Source organism: Micrasema longulum, unplaced genomic scaffold (assembly GCF_059751315.1).
Source record: "Micrasema longulum isolate JH-2025_06_02 unplaced genomic scaffold, ASM5975131v1 h1tg001921l, whole genome shotgun sequence".
Taxonomy (NCBI): Eukaryota; Metazoa; Arthropoda; class Insecta; order Trichoptera; family Brachycentridae; genus Micrasema; species Micrasema longulum.
In genome coordinates this window covers 104519-110041 of record NW_028279095.1, presented here as the reverse complement: position 1 = coordinate 110041, position 5523 = coordinate 104519, and positions in this window count along the sequence as shown.

Genomic DNA, 5523 nt, shown 5'->3' with positions numbered 1-5523 from the left:
TTCACTTAACTTAATTCTACCTTTTCTAACATAACACGGCGCCATTTGGTTCAGCTGTTTCTAAAGGACTAGCTTTTAACTTGCCAACACGTTAAATGCTAAGCTATCTTAATTCATTCAACGAACGGCCTAGCCATTCAATTGAATGCTGACATTTAATGAACAGCCTAGCTGTCCAATTGCGAGGCAGATTTAACGATTTGGCTGCGATATGTCCATAGTATGTTTTATAATTTGAATAATTTTAATGGTCTATTTTTTTTAAAGGCGGAACTTTTTAAATTCTTTGACTTATTGGAAAATTAAACTTGTTGCCGAAGTTACATATTTTATTCAATTTTTATTTTATTGAGAAAGGCCGACGGACACAAGTTATAATATGTACAATTGTACATATATATAAATAATTTAAAAATGTATACCTACATAAAATTTTTAAAAACATAAAAGTCCAATTTCAGGTTTTCACTTACTATTTTTAAAAATGTAGGTTGGATTCGTTCTTGGTAAAAGTCGGTTAATGGCAACATACAAATATCAACTAACATTTATTGAAATGTTTTACAGCAAATAATGTATACGTTTAATGAGGAAGTTCAGCGGTTTTTTTCAAATTTTTTATTCGTTAATAGACTGTTAAACTAAGTCAATTTTTTTTTTTTTAATTTTTACATATCGTATTATCGGCGCTACGATTTTTTAAAGTTTTGTATTTCTGAAATAACTCCGCGTGTGACGTCAGAGGTTCATTTCCGCTTATTCCCATTCAGTTCTTCCTATTGGTCCAGAAGCGACAAGCAGACCGGAAATCTTTCATAGCTCTCAGATCATAGGTTGATTCACATGAACCAGTGACGTCATTTAAAATAGTGCATTTTTATCAAAATATTTTTTATTATTTTTTCTGTACATTTTCAAGAAACTTTGCTGGACAATTTAATGCTCTAATTTTTACCCCGCGTAAGAAAACATTTTTTGTATCCAATTTCCCGTAGAGCTGAAGTTCCTCATTGTGCCTCGGCAAATAGTACAAAAATGTATGTAATATGATAATCATAGAATTAAGAATAGTCCAGAAACCGCATACGCACATCAAACAGAAGGCGACTCAACTACTCATAAATGAGTAAGTTTACGTTTTGCTCCATTAGTTTCGTTGTAGACGTCGCTCAGTACGCAACTCCTGACTTGAATTCAGCTATGCCTTGTTGTGTCCTTTGAAAGTGTAGAAATACTGCTAGGATCTTAAAGAAACCGGATGGCATTTTTAATAAAAGAACTAATGAAAATAAGACCTCGGATTTAACAACGCCGTGGGGGACTTTTGAACGACATTATCTTTAAAACATCAAATATTATTCAACATGATATAAAAATATCCGTTTTGTGTCAAATAAAATTTGTTTTATATTTTAAGTTCACAGTTCATAAATTCAATTACTCTTATTAAATGACCCTTTATTTATCTAATCTGTTGTGTTAATCAATGTTTCCGCGTGCACAATAAAATTTTAGAGAAATTAACAGATTGCTTTTTTTTACCTTACATTTGTGTTATTATTATTTTTTTCCACATCAAGAAACATTACCCGGCGACTTAACGTATGCGTGCGGCCAAAGAGTGTCTAAGTGGGGGAATTATTGGACACAGTCCGATGTATTCAAATATGATTCTACGCTCCTTCTGGAATATTCTTAATTTTATGATGATAATAAATATATAAATAAATAAAATTGTTTTGATTGTAAAAATAGTAAAATGATTTAGGAAAGAACTGCCTAAAACGTTCTAATGATTATAATGCTTGAGCAGTTTGACGAATAACCATATAAAAACGTAAGAATAATTCTTCTCCCAATGATTTATTGTCCATATTTAAAATATTTATTATGTGATTATTAAAACATTTCATAGCTATTTATTTTTAGTGAATCATTTTATGGTATTGGCACACTTTCATTTAGCAAATCAACGAAACAGGTTGGCTAGTAGGTAGATGCCCAAGTGCAGAAAACTCATTGCAAAATAGGTATACGAGGTGGACATATCGTCAGCATTCAAGGAAAACTGACCAAGTTGGTAAATCAACATTGAAGTTTTTACATTGTCACAAACTAATCATTTCGCTATTTAGTACACTTTTGAATTTAAGTTTCTTTTGCTTTACGTAGATAAAATTTATTTTTTTGAGAAAAAGAAATATTAGCGTTCTTATAATTTACCCAAATATTTCCATATAGGTGGCCATTTTTAACGAGCTCTATATTTAGATTAGTTATTACTCACTATCAGAAAATGGAAATCAAGTTGGGGTAGAGTGGGATTCGAACCTCGGACCTCTGATCCGTGAGTCCCCAACACTAGCCACGGGATCAAAGAACTCACACGAGAGGTAGTATCATACGTGGTCAATATAGTGCAGGCACTTAGAATATGCATCACAAATATGGAATCCTATGTACAATGTGCAGATGTCACGCATTGAAAATATTCAAAAAAAATCGTAAAGTTCATGTGTTTCCGGTTGAAACTTGAGTTTAAATCTGACCAGTATATTCATATATGTAAAAAACATCACCTATTGCCTCTGCAAAAACGTCGTGAAATAGCGGATATAATTTATTTACTTAAAATTGCCTCTGGTTCAATTGACTGTCCTGAACTACTTTGCAAACTTTCTATCAATGTTCCTTCCGAAGTTTTAAGAAATAACCCTCTTCTTCACATATTTCTTGTTTCATCTAATTATAGGCAAAATTCATATTTATGGCAAACTTTTAATAATTTTAATGTAATAAATAAATTATTTAACATAAATTTATTTGCAAATAATCTTAATGACGTACGGCGTTTGCTTTCGAAATAACTCGTAGTATTTTTTCTTTTCTTTTAAATTTACATTTAATTACTATTCATTTTATGTTCGAGAATCTTTTTTAACTTACTCTGATGCTACTTGTGAAAACCTGTAATTGGCTTATTTGATATTTCTTTTGTTATATAAATATGAGATAATAATAGCTGTTGGTAATCCAAATAAATAAAATAAATAAATAAATAATATCTACATAATATACACATCTTTGATGGGCAGGCGGACTTTACAGTATAACTGCATTTTTGTTCATTTTAGGATTTACGTGAGAAAATGTACATTGTGTATATTAACATATTACAACAGAGATGAAGAATATTATAGAGACGATAGTATATAGAAGTCTAGGCATCTACAGGGCTTATGACCTGTCATTGGCTGGTTTAAGTGACCACTTTACACACTGTGTAACATTTACCATTATGCCTGTTTGAACATCCACACTTTCCTAACTCCTCCATCCGTTGAATTGTGTGAAGTAAAAGAGCTGATACCTTTATCATATGGGTGAGATTCATCCGGCTGAACTATTTCACCTACTAGGCAACGCCTGATAACAATTTTTCGATTTTTATGCTTCTTGTACCAGGTAGTTAAATCAACAATGTTTTGAGTATGTCAAAATGTTTGTAAACAGGCTGGGTTGTGGAGAACCTAGCGGATATTGTGGAGTAATATTTTCATACATATATTTAAAAAAGATTTTTTTAAATACGTCGCTAGAAAAACGCAACATGTTTGGCCTTGACAGTTGTGACACCAAGATTCGTGATAATGTTCTAAACAAATTTGAATGGTCGGGAACAAATAAACATGAATTGTGACGTATTAGGGGCGTGGCTAAGGTACTAATAATTTTTTTTAAAAAAGTTTTTTTTCTGGACAATATTTCATGGACTATTATTACTTAAAAATGTGTTTAAATAAACCAGATATTTCCCTATTATGTAGGTACCCACTCACTACCCACTTGGATTTTTAAATCTGCAAAACAGCTTATATTGAGCAGACATAACTACGCTAATATTCGACATGACCAATCTCAGTATGTATCTACACTTTTACAGTAGCGTCATTTAGACTTAACCATTATACCAATCAGAAATTTACAATCGCCATAAAATTTCTCGGTTCACATAATAAACCCAACCACGAGTACCGTATACCGTATATGCAATTACAGTACTGGTAATGGAATTATGAAAAAGTGACCACGATTTATTGCGTTTAATTCTGCAAAAACCGTGATATTGTGTCCTATTAAATGCCCTTCATCTTCACCTCATTCGCATCTTGCATTATTGTCACAATAAAAATCTTCCGGTGTTGTGCAGTAATTAAAAAGTTCTCTGCTTGATATGAATTCGTGATTTCTATTCTCGACCGTCCTAAACCGTGGTCTTGAGGTCCTGGGTTCGATTCCTAGCAGGGTGGACGTGAAATATTGATTTTGAAAGTTGTTTTAACTGGAAATTTCATTGTTTTTCAATTAAAACTAGAAGCGAATTACTGATCACATTATCTTCATGTAACAGATGATCGAAATACACTTCATTTGTCTAACAAATGCAGTCCCGTATGCACCACTGGGTATGGAATGAGGGAATGAGGATGATGACGAAAGTACTAGGTACCTTCACAATAATTCATTATAGCCGATATGAATCATAAATCGACAAGACAAAATCTTCTGTTTAACACAAATAACGTGTCAACAAACTATTTGAAACAATCTACAATACCTAGACTATTATGCGACCAATAGCGTTCAATATAGTCACTCTTAATATCTATGCACTTCTTACTTCTAGCAATGAATTTATTTAAACCCTTAAAAAATTATGATTTCGGTTTTCTATCAAAATGCTCATAATTCGCTGCTTTTAACGAGTCATCGCCGTCAAATCGTTTCCTATAAATGTCTTTCTTTAGATTTGGAAGCAGAAAAAAATCACTTGATGCCAGGTCTGGACTATACGGTGGGTGATTGATTTCTGCGAAACTACATTCACGGACTGCAGCCTTTGCTACTTCAGCCTTGTGCACCGGTGCATTGTCGTGGAGGAGCAGGACCCTTCTGGCCAATTTCCCCCGCCTTTTCTCATTGATTGCCTCCCTTTATTCATAAAAAATGCTAGAGTAGTATTCTTCAGTGATATTGATGCCCTTTTTCTTGTAATCTATCAGCAAAATTCCCTGGGAATCCCAAAAAACTGTAGCCATGACCTTCTCTGCGGATTGGGTCACCTTGAACTTTTTTGGGTGCTCTGTACTTTTTCGGTGCCGCTGCATGAATTTCTGCTTATTTATTTATTTATTGTGGATAACTTATACAGCGCCATTTTCGTAATAAAATACCTCAAGGGCGCTTTACATGGTGATTCTATTGTTAAGTTAATTTAATTGAAGCTTTTAAATTTGTAATTTAATTAAAATAATTTATTTTGTTGTCACGTGCTACGGATTTATTCAAATGATTTAGACTTACTTAGCTTACTCTCAGGATTATACGGATCAACTCAAGTTTCATCCTCAGTACCAATTTTGTCGATATTTTCTTTAGAATTTTCACCACAGAGCTCCAAAAATCCTTTGCAGCTTTGTACGCGGTGAGATTTTTGGAGTGGCATTAGGAATCTCGGCACCC